Here is a 12,452-nt window from a genome sequence, read left to right as displayed (position 1 = left end):
CTCTCTTTTATAATATATAGTATATTTTCTCAGTAGGATTGGACTTCCCTGAGCCCTCCCTAAGACTACATTCACTATTTTTCACCAGTACATTTTTTCCCTTGATACAAAATGCCTCCAAGAGCTTTCCAGTTGTCATAAGCTTTTCCACTAACTTCTGACTCTCCAGTGTTTTCCAGAGTTGCCTCAAACTCCCCTGTGGTAGTACATTTAGTTGGGCTTCTGGCCTACTTGACTAGGAAAACAGACAAAGACCAGAAGAGCTGATACTGCTTATTTCAGTTACATGTTTTGAGATAAGGAATCTTGCATGTCTTACTATCCTGTGCACAGATGTCCAATTAAGTAAACTTGTTTTAGTTTCTCCAAGGTCGTATTTTTTTTCTCTTTATCTGTCTTAAGTATAAATATGCTTGAAAACTTAGAGAGGGGGAGGATTCCTTTGAAACAGACAAGTGGGTGATTCCCCTCCCTGTGATCACAGTATAGCCCTAAATACAGAAAAGCTGGCTCTGTCAGTTCAGATTCAACCACAATGCGAAGTTTGATTTCTTCCACACCCTCTGTTTTTCATCAGTTTTCCTATATGTCTCTCTTTGTTCTTTCTGAAGTCAGTTATACCTTGGAGATTACCCAGCAAAAAGTTGAGAATAACCATTTTCATGCTTGGTATAGTTATAAATAGGCACTTGTCATTTATATGGGCCTTCCAATTTGACTTCTTGTTACTTTGTCAAAGTTTGTAGTAATGTTTATTACATTCTGTTTAATTTTTCAGGTGGGCATCTGACAGATTGTGGTACAGGACCTTTATGTTCTACTTGAATCACAAAATCTCAGCAGGTGAGTCTCAAAATTGCACGTGATAGAAGTTTTCTGAAAATTTCAGTTGAAGAGTAAAGTCTCTGAATATTTTGCCAGCAGCAAGTCTGATTTAGGAATCGTTGGACAGGCTTGTATACATTTTAGTGAACCGTTTACTGGTATTACTGTACTAATATGTCCCTCTAGTTTTTCCTAGTACTTTCACATGTGCTAGAAGACAGTGATGGCAATAATACTTAGTCATAATTATAATTTTTATATCTTTTCCTGAAAATTAAGGATTTAAAAGAATGAAATGTTGATAAGCATTATGGCATGATAGCTATATTCATTTAAATACTGGGTTAGTGCCAAAATATGCCACACTGTTAAGACAGTTCACACACTGCTTGTGGGGGAAGGGGTAGAGAACTAGCCTATGCAGGATCCCTTCTCTTTTAAAGTCCTAAATATGTCTTTGCTTCATATTATGAAGTCTACTGCCTTATATGTGTCCTATTTAGCTATTCCTCTTTTTCAGTTCTGTTATTTGGTCTTTTGATAGTTCAGTCATTTCTAGCCAACCATCCAAAATATTAAAGAGTAAAATGAATGACTGGTTGAATTGGAGATATATCATCCTCCAACTCAAGATATACCATTCAGCAGACCATCAAAAGTGACTATCACCGTCACCACAATATCCTCATGGCTTTCAATCCTTTGGACTTTCTGTGTAAGAATAGTATGGCAAAAGTTCTTTTTAACTTTGAATCATAGAAAATTAGACTTGGAAGGGATCTCAGGATGTCATCTGCTCAAAGCAAGATCATTCCCAGCTAGATCGTCTTGGCCAAGGCTTTGCTTTGTCTAGCCAGGTCTTAAAAATCACCAAGGAAGGAGAGTCCATAACCTCTCTGGGTACCTATTCCAGTGCTTTACTACTCTCCCTGTGATAAAGTTTCTCCTAATATCTAACTTAAACTTCCCTTGCCACAACTTGAGGCCATTGCTCCTTGTTGTGTCATTTCCTACCACTGAGAGCAGCATTCTATTCATTTGTTCATTAGGTCCATAGAAGGATTTTTCAAATATTTATTCATGCAAGCAAACCCCTTAATGAACTGGTCGGTTCCTAACAGCTGAAGTACAAAGCATAATAAACAATGAGAACACCTCCTAATACTGACCCCATGCTTTTCTGGAGGCACAATATACAAACAATAGCCTTAGTGATCTTATCTCTTTTCACTCAGAATTATAGAGAAATTCTGCCCAAGTTCTCTATGCAAATGGAGGTAGATAGGGTTACTATTACCTGTTGTGTATATTAAGCTACCATATTTTTTGCTATCCTCCTGTTTCTTCTGTGAAGCAGATTCCTTACATGCTTTCTTACTTTTGTGATTATTTGACAAACAAGCTATCACAAAGCAAACAAGATACCCATGTTACATAAAATAAGAAAAGAGATACTATATTTAAAAAGATCCAAGAGGTTGCATAGCTTATTTCCCCCTCTAATTATAAATATAATATCAATTAATGTGATGTTCAGATAAAATGCTTATATTTGCCTGAAGATGTATCAACACAGTCTTAGATGATTTACATATTGTGCTCTGTGGAAACTATAATAAACACAATATTTTAAAAGCTACACTGCACCTGATCAACATTTATACTTGCTCATAATCATTGCCACCTATTGTGCTACAACTAAAGATAATGGATTCTAGGTATTTTGTATTTAACAGTGCAAATTAAGTACCAAATTCTGCAATTAGTCTGGTACAGGTGGACTCTTATTCCTATGCTCTTTCTTCCTTATTTCAATACAACTCTGTGTGGGTCTACTTGCCTCACTGAAACCTATGAAGTCATGTTAAACATGATCCATTTTCAAAGGAGACCTCAATGTTAGCACAGGTGCAGGACATCAAAACGTCCTAGTTTAAATGGTAATTAGGAAAGATTAATCAGCCAGTTACCAACATTTTGTTTCCCCGTTATGAGTTTGAAAAAAATAACTAGTGTTCTGATTAAACTCAGGGAAATTCAGAAGAGTTATAATGAACTGTAACCCTGCTAAGTCTCAGTACTTATTTAATGCACTCATAAAATTTAATTTATAGTTCAAAATAGGACATCAGTGAAGCAAAATTGGCAAAAAAAATCTAAAAAATTATACAGCAATTTCCAGTTACTCAAACTAGTAATTTCTGTTGCTCTATTGTAGCCATATTAATATACAGTAACAAACTGTTATGATACAAATGCTATCTTCAGTCTGAGAATTTATTGACATAACTCATTCTGACACTGCTCCAATCCTTAATGAGGACTTCTGGTAAAAGAAATGTTGCAGGGAGCAGGTTGTGTTTCAGTCAGAGCTTCAAAGATTACCATCAGGAAGAGGTGAAGGAGGAAGAACAGACAAGGTGGCCATGGATTTCACACAAAGTTGTACAACTCCCAGGAGAGAGGTGAGGGCAAAAACACTCCAACAAACAGACACCAGAGCAGACAGCTAAGATAGAAGGTATTGAAGGGAAAAAGAGAATAGACATATGGAGAGGTAGGTGAAATGTGACAAGGATGCAGTAATGAGAAGCGAAGAGCCTTAGAATAGCTAAAATGGGTGACAACATCTTAGTGGCATAGCAGTAACCCTGCAAAACCTAACAACTTCAGAGTGCTTAAAACAAGACTTCACATCAAGCCTAGATACTATCAGGATAAATAAGAATCTTAAGCAACAGTTTGGTTTGAAATCTCATTCCAGTGTCATGGTAAAAATGTTAGTTAGTGTTAGAGAGAAATCGGCACAGCTGGGGACAGGACTAGAAAATGAATTAGAGGAAATATATTCTCCCTGAGTAGTCCTACTGTCCCTACTCACTCCTTACAGACCTAATCTGCCAAGTGCAGAGAGCCTCAGGAGCAAATATTACAAATGGCAGTTTAGAGGCTTCACCCCTGGGACAACTTCAGTGCATGGGCAGCACCAATGGTAACCCAAAGGCAACACCTGGGGGTGGGAGAGAAGGTTTCTCCCCCAAAGTTCTGGTTAAAAGTGTCTGGGCACATTTACATGTGCAACTAGGGTGGAGCAATAAATTCTGGTGCTTATTACAGTGGGGTATATTGTTCCTGGCTGTGCTGTTTGCACATGCACCCGGGACCACAGCACATTGAACTGTTGGAGCAGCCCAGCTGGCAAGGGCCCTAGGAGATCAGCCTGCCAGCATGGGGTTGCTCTGATCTGATTCAACATGCTGTGAAACGGTTGGCTGGGGTACAAGGGTGCTATAGCATGTGGCTAATCAGCAGGCAGCCCCCACACTGTAGCACCGTTGTGCCCCAGCCAGCCATGTCAGTGTCTGCGTACACACTGCTAAGTAAAAAATTTGGCAGCAAGATAGTACTTGTATTTACATGGAGTTTATTAGTTTATTCCAGCCTCATAGCCCTGCATGTGTAGATGCAAGACATTTACTGCTAATTAGGCAACTCTGCAGTAAACGTCTCGTGCAGATGCATTTGACAATCTAACGGTCTTTATGCTTTGTTTTCTCCTGCCCATCTTGTAAAGAATGGTCTCCTAAACCCAGTCCCAACTCAACACTTTTCTCCTAAATCAGATTCCTACTCAGGACACAAAAACACCCTACCAGTCAAGGCACCAGCTTATTAAAAAAGTGTTGGGAAAGATTGGCAGAGTAAGTGAATAAAAAGAAAAAATAATGTACAGTAATTGCCATCACCTCTTGGTTACCAGGTGCATCTTGTCTTATCTCTATCTGTCTTTTAGGCTGTAAATTCCTTGGGGGTAGGAACTGTCATAACAAGTGCCTTGTCGAATGCTTATCACAGCATAAGGTATGTGTTCTAGCACAGTGACAAACATGTCACGCACCACATGCTTTTCAGCTGTGGTGTTTGAGGTTATGTAATACTATTTCTGGATGAGCGTATGGCAGGTAGTAAATGTCATACAATAGCAAAAGTAATAACAGAAATGAGAGCATGTGGGCATGACTGTCACCTTACTGATATGCATATAGTACAGCAAGCCAGAATTACTGGATAGATAATTTCTTTTTTGTGTTTTACTCATGGATGTTCTTTAAAATTGTAAAAAGAAGTCTGTACACTTCAATCTACAATCTGAAAATGTCACAAACATACATATGTACACTTTATACTTAAAGTTGCTGATTATCTTTGAAAGTTTAGTGTATTGGTTAGATTGTATGAAATATTTACGAGCAAGACTGTCTTTGTTCCAAACTAGAAAACAACGCTCAACTTCCATAAACTTTCCTAAATTCATATTTTCTAAATGGCTATTTCTGGAGAGACTACCCTGTTCTGTGTATATATGTGGATACACATTTTCCTTCCAAGTCCTTAGTGGCTACCTCCTTGCTTAACCTTTAAACTTGAAGAGGCTTTTGTTCCACCTAATGTCAGTGTAATTAAATCTCAGATTTTTGACATGTTGACCCTTTTACGCCTGTTTTTTCAGAGACTCCTGTCTGAAGAATCATTTCTCAACTGCATCCAGTGTAAGCTCTCATTTCTGCCACCAATCTGATAATAGCGTGAACGAAACACCAAGGCAGATTTACTCTGTTATCATTTTTCTTTCATTATGAATTGATATTTTATGCACTTGACATGTATGTCAAGGCTGTGCTAATAATACTTTAATCAGTTCCTTCATAAGAATCTCAGTGAGGCAGAAAAGTTTACTAAATAAGAAGAATGTAACAAAGCAGCTAAATGCTTTGCTTAAAAGAGGGGTTGGGGGGGGGGGCTCAACCCTGGCCAGGGCTTCCCAAGGGTCTGGAAATTTGGTGGTAGATATCTGGGCAAACAGCATCAAGCTGGTGTGGCCAGATGCAGGCACATGGGATCAGGCGAGTGTAAGGCTGGATCTAGGCATGTGGAAGCCAATGTAGGGTCAAGGTGGTACATGGACAAATCCAGGCCTGCTGGATTGCTCCCACACACTGACCCTGCACAGGATCTGGCCTGTGGACCAACCCCATGCCCCTCATTGGGCTTGCAGAGCTGAAAGGTTGGGACACTGATTGCCTAAACCAATGAAGGTTAGTTATAGAGCTGGGGTTACAACTAAACAATTCCTGGTTTTCAGATCTAATCTTTAATCCAATTTATTTTATAATCATATCATCATGGACAAAAATACACAGGGTTTCTTGATATACACATTTTTCAGGACCTTATTTCTGCCTCCAAACAAATTACTGTCATTTCGGGTTATATGATAACAGTGTTATGTTTATATATGAGTCATTAGATGTTTACTATTTGGTTCAATGAGATCTGAAACCGTGCATAAAAGGAAAAATAATTCCAGAACAAGTAGTTTATTTCAGGTGTTGTCAACTGGGGATACACATACCCCTGGAGGCATACTTGGATTGGTCCTAGGGGTATGTGAGGATGGGTGGGGGCAGAGCGCTGCTGCCTCCCAGGAACAGGGCTGGGGCGGGGAAGCTCGCATGCAATGGCTGCCAACACCACACGCAAGCCCAGTGAGCTTCCCGCTCCATCCCAGCCCTGCTCCTGGCAGGCAGCGACACTCCATCTCTGCCCACCCATGTACCATCCCTGCCTCCATCCTCTGTGACTGGCCGCACACTATCCCCCCTCCCCGGCATCCAGCTGTGCACTTGCCACCCCTTCCCCTGGGCATTTGGCTGCATGCTACCTCCCCCTCCACACTGCTCAGCATCCAGCCACCAGGGGTACTTAGATTAAAAAAGGCTGAAAACCCCTGTTTTATGTAATTGTTGTGGTGCAGGTTACCATCTTAGTTGCAGGGGGAGTGTAGTAAATGCAGCTGTAATGAGAAAGTTAGAGATGAAATTACACAGGATGAAAAAGCAGGCTTTCCAAAAAGATTACTCTCTTTAAAAATTGGTTAGTGATGACAAAGACCCTTTAAAATACACTTTTCTTTTGCCAACATAGATTGGGGAAGTAGAGCCAATGCTTAGTTAACAAGGACACACTACTATGAAACGCTTTTGAGGGTTTTTTCCCTCAGTGCCAACCCTCATATTGCCTGGCAGAAAATGTACTTTTACTAAGGTAGTGTAGGAGTGCATGGTCTAAAACTGTACCTATGATGGTCCAAAAATGATATGAGAGGCAAGGATTTCTTAGGGTGATAACTTTTATTGGACCAACTATGTATCTGGAATAGAGTTAAATGAGCTTTGGAATGCAAGACCTGATGAAAAATATCTTGCATTCAAAAGCTTGTCTAACTATCCCAACAACATTAATGGTCCAACAAAAGAGATCACCCTTAGAAATACTTTCCTCTTGCACTAAACATTGCACCTAGCCTATATCAGTCAAAACTTTGTTTTTATAATCTTTTTACTACAGAAGAGAAGGATTTTTCCTTAAAGGAAGAGTGAAGATATCATGCTAAGGATATACAAATTAAGCAAGGCCCATATAAAGCAAATCATTTCAAGACTAGAGGTGACAAAGGGGAAGAAGAGAGGAAGAGCACTGATAGCCTGATGGGAGCCCATGTTGCTACTGCCACTGCCCAGACTCTTCAGACAGCAGCACTAGTGTCCCCTGCCACTGAACAGGCCCAGAGCTACCCAGGTCTGTGCAAGCTGCAGGGGGATGCATTTGTCCTGGGATGGGTTGACTTGTAAGAGAATCTGCACTCATGCATCTCTCCAATGGGTCCCACCAATCAGCTTACTCATGGGAGAGCCTGTCTCCCACAGCTTGACGTGTTCTGCGGCTCTGAAATATTTCCAGCCACAGCACATCTGCTTCTCATCTCTTGCACAGAATAGAAGTCACATCTGTCTGTACAAGGGGTGGGATGAACTTCTCTATGCCTTAACCTGTTCCAGAGACTGCCTCTTGCCATTTTTGCACAGACTGGGAAGCCCTGGGAGAGTTTGAGCTGCAGTGGCTGTCTCCCATACTGTGTACAGAACTGAGTCTGTGCAGGGGTTATGGCTTGAACCCTCCCAGGAATCCCTGGGAGGGTTCCAGCTGTTGGGAAATGCCTCCCACTCTTTGCAAAATATTGGAGTGACTCAAGGCTGTGCAAAGCAGGAGGGAAATTCTTCTGTGGTTTGACCTGTCCTGGGATGAGTCAAGCCACACAGGAATGCCTTGCACAAAATAGGGTGATCATGATCAACTTGTAGCAGAGTCAGGGTAGCAGCTAGGCCTGAAAGTATGCCCTGGTTTGCCCATAGGGGTGAAGCAGTGGAGAGCCTGGCTGCTCCCCACTGAAAGTAAATCAGGGCTGCACTCTCTCTGGGGTGGCTTCCTTTTTCTCCTTTTTCTTAGGTTTGGATTAATTTATTTAACAAGCTCAAAATAAAACCCGCAGTCCAGGTGAAAGAAACATTCTTCCAGTGCTTTCTCCCAGGAGACCTCTCCACTCTAGGTTTCATCTAGGCTTTTGATCCAAACAAAGCTCACTACAACAAACAGGAGATCAATGACTTCAGTGACTTCAGTTCTGGACCTGGGCCATTATCACATCTCTCAAATGAAGGTTATATAATGAGCCAGCGAATCCTCAGTTTCATTTGCTCCTAGACTGGGGCTTTCAAGTTAAGCAAGCTTGACAGCTATTTTCTCACTTGTTTCTCAAAGCCAGGTGCATCTTCATGAACACTATACTTTTTTCCTAAGGTGCTTATTTGCAAACATTATGAAAAAATGTACTGAAAAATCTGCTAAGCACACAGCTTGCAAATATTCCCAAACATAGGTCAGTGGAAACCATTGTGATATGGATATTCTTCATTAAGTATAATTTCTATAACAAATTTCAACTTCAGCCTTTACATATCACTGTTTAGAACTAAAGCTACTGCTTTTTATGATGTTCTTTAAACCACTGCCTAATTAAACAACTTCTAACATCCAAAAATCAGATTTGGGTACAGAATAAAATACAAAAAAAAAGTCAGTATAAAATACCTCATTCAAAAGAGTATGGACGTGTGAAACAAAGTGGCCAAATGGACATACGTTGTGTCTGCTGGAAATGTGACAAAAACGCTCTAAAAATATTTTACCTTAGAAACTGGAGTTTAGACTGAAGCTCATGTGAGCTATATCGGTAAACTGCTTTTCTCATCATAGCCTGAAAATCTTTTGTTTTGAAAGGGAAAATTGGGATCATTCCCAGATCATTATAATGAAAGCTTAAATTCTTGATTGTGGAGGACTGCAGCAATCAGCTTCATTTCTATTTCATAAATGAAAGCAAGTGCATCTGAAGCTTGTGGTCAAGCCACATTCTTTAAAACAGACTAGCACAAAAATTGGGGGAAAAAAATCTCTGAAGCTATTCAGAGGCAATTAGGGTTCTTTGTATGAATGGTTTCTGCAGTACAGTGCAGCAGTAAAAAAAAACTAAAATACCCTATCTGTTAGGAAACAAGTAATCCATGTTTGCTTTGCCTGCCTGAATTTGTATTCTCATGAAAGATGAGACTCCAAAAAACCTCCGATATAACCTCCCACACTAAAATGCTGCCACTGGCGTCTGCTTAAAGACTGATATAATAGGCCAATCATTTGGGGGGCATCATGTCCTTTTAAAAAGTTCCCACACTCAGATGGTTGTCAATGACAGTGCCAGTGAACCGTTACGCAAAGCCCCCCAAACACTTTGTAAACTAGAATCTGGGAGGACAATAGTAAAGTTCAGTGCTAGAAAGAGATAGTGTACTGAATACACAATGCCAAGCTTTGTCTGCTTGGGGCTTCTGTTGAGGGAGAAGGCTACTTAATCTCCCCATTTGCCCTGGGGATTCTAACTGTTTTAATGTGTCCTTTTTGAGAGCCTGTGAACTGTAGAATATAGGCTGGTAACAACTTTCTTTAGGACTGCCTCAGCAAAACCAAAAGCTGCCAACACAGAATGCTAGCACAGTGGTGCTAATGAGCACAAAGAAGACCTTTAACTATTTTTACAGCTACCAAAGCTAGGGTTTCATGTCATTCCTTGGTGAAGGAACTAATTCTTCGGCTTGTTTTATAAGAGTCTAGCTTCTGTCACAGTGCAGAGGATGGCCTCTTCACCCATTTTTTGAATAATAATAAAGCCTGATGCATCTTTAATGAACTGTGGGATTTCTGGGGATTTTCGTCTTCATATACAGTACAGAAAGGGCTCTGTATGTTCCATGTTATTTAAGGGCTACTGCTGATGAAGATACACTAAGGTGATCAGTATATATTTTAACATTTAAAGTAAGTTCCTGAAGTCAATGGCATTTCATCAATGAGAGTAGAATTGACTGTTGATATTTTCTTTGAGAATAAACAAGGGCTACATTTCTATAAAGAATGAGTATTTACAGTTGGTATTGTTTCTGTTATGTCTTGTTCATCAAAGTCTTTGGTGTAGATGAAAAATATAACATTGTGGTGATGTAGATATTAAAACACATGAACATGGATATACAGCATAGGTACATTAAATAGACATCAACAAGGCTTGGCTGTCATGTTATTCTTAAAAAGTACACTCAAATGACCCCAATTTAAAACCTAATTGAGAGTTTTTTCAGAGGAATAAACTCTTGTGCAGACCTGTGGAACAAGTTAAAAATTAATAGTTGGAAGTACTTACTAAAAACACAAGACAGTTGCTGTTGTCTAATTGAAAGTGTTTGACTCTTAGAATTATTCCTTATGCATTCTTTGACTTCATATATGTATAAAAAGCATAAGTTTTCTGCTAGGTCACATTATAGTCTTCCTATATCATGGAGACATGATATTAATTTGTCTATATGCATATTTTATTTATGAGAATTATGTATGTCTAGTTTCTATGTCTACCTTTATACACAGAGAGAGAGACGGTATGTGTATAAAATCTATGTGCTATATATCTCTTATTTCTTTTGTCTGTTCCCCCTCCCCCACTTTTTCTTCTTGCTTTCTATTTTGCCTTGAATTTTTTCATTAAAAATTAAAAGGTTAAAGCAGTTCAACTGAGGTTGGAGTGCTAATGAGACACCCAGGGCAATAGGACAGGTTCAAAAGCTGCACTTAGTTTGCCTTTTGCTGTAGTAGCTTAAGCTTAGCACCACATTTCTTTTTATATTAGAACTTTTTATCAAACAATAAATGAGCAATAAATAACAGACCCACAAACACAAGTTTCCAAGTACTCTAGTGCTCTGTTGTCTCTTTGTAAATACAATTTATTCTCATGAGAAATCACAAGTATTTACTCATGTAACCAAATGAAAAACAGGCTGATTAGATTAGAACCATGAAAATATATGTTGTCATTAATTAACCCTACTTTTAGTACATTATGGCCCCCTTTAGCTGAAATGGTCTGCACGGGCTTAACATTCTTCAGCGAGACCTACTGTACAACCTGTCTGCTTTCAGATGTGCTGGTACCTCTTGAGACCAGCCATAAAGGTGAGAATTCAAGCTGAGACAATGAATTTACACCCAGGGGCCAAGAGCTAGATTCCTGACCCAGTTAAATAAACTGCTAATGTTTTACATTTTTAAACCATACTTTGGATAGACAATGTTTCAAGGAAGATTATTTTTGTATGGTTGAAGAACCTTTTAGTTCTCCCTGGTTTGTAGCTACCAATTGACTTAGGCGGTAATGAACACCTAAACCAGTATAACCAGTCTCCTCTAATTTTTAGTGATGTGAATTAGGGGTAACTCCACTGAAGTCATTGAGGTTACATGAGGCAAGAAAAAAAAAAACAGGGCTATAATATCTATAGTACCTTTTACTATTGGTATATGTCCTCTGGCTTCCATATACATTGTACTGCATCATCCAGAGTTATGTGAGAGTATATGAGCAGGGAGTAGAATAAAGGAAAAATTACAACCAGTATATTATAGGACATGCAGAATATGGGTTTTGTTAAGTCAGAATAAACCTCAGCATATGATGAGATCCAGAAGCCCATAAAATAATATCAACCTGGTCTCACTCTAGGGAAAACTTCTTTTCTCCCTACTATGCCTGCATTTCTATCCAATTAAAATGCTTAGCAGTATTGTTCACTTTTCAGAGATTCCACCATGCTGCCAAATGAAATGACTGGATTTTTTCTCCAGGACTACTTTCACTTCCCTACTCCCCATGTAGCTCATACATGGACCTTCAAGCCAGAACTTCCTTAGTGTTTTATGGAATGAGTGACAGAGCAGACAACCGGTATACTCCACTCACACATTCAAGCCTCTACTTAGTATTAGCAAGAACCTTTATTCAATGAAGATTTGGGACCCATTGCTCTTTGAGATACAACAACAACAGCACTACTAATGTAAGGTTATGTTAATGGAAAAGATTGACCTCATAAGAAAGTCCTAATACTTCCCACCCCCCCACTCCAAGCCATCCCAGGCTAGTGATGTAGGCATCCATAACAAGTGAAGTGTTTAATTGTACCCAAGAGTGATGTATTCATTTGGATAGGATATTGGCTGGCAGCCTCCAAAGGGTGGAGTCATTAGAGCAGATCATGGCACTCAATCAAGTCTTCCTTGTACTGCTCTGATGCTGCAGGGAAGACTTGAAATTGGAGCAAATGAAGGGCTGATTATTTGAC

At 39.6% G+C, this 12,452-nt stretch overlaps 1 protein-coding gene across 3 annotated transcripts in view; it reads right to left on the bottom strand.

The window, feature by feature from the left end:
• ROBO1 (roundabout guidance receptor 1) overlaps positions 1-12,452 on the bottom strand; it is a 1,129,598-nt gene that overhangs the window by 476,703 nt on the left and 640,443 nt on the right. The gene's annotated exons all lie outside the window — the stretch shown is intronic.

This window comes from Crocodylus porosus, unplaced genomic scaffold (genome assembly GCF_001723895.1).
Source record: "Crocodylus porosus isolate Cpor-Errol unplaced genomic scaffold, CroPor_comp1, whole genome shotgun sequence".
In the NCBI taxonomy this organism is placed as follows: domain Eukaryota; kingdom Metazoa; phylum Chordata; order Crocodylia; family Crocodylidae; genus Crocodylus; species Crocodylus porosus.
The sequence above is the reverse complement of the archived record's forward strand: the minus strand, read 5'-3'. Positions and strand labels throughout refer to the sequence as shown.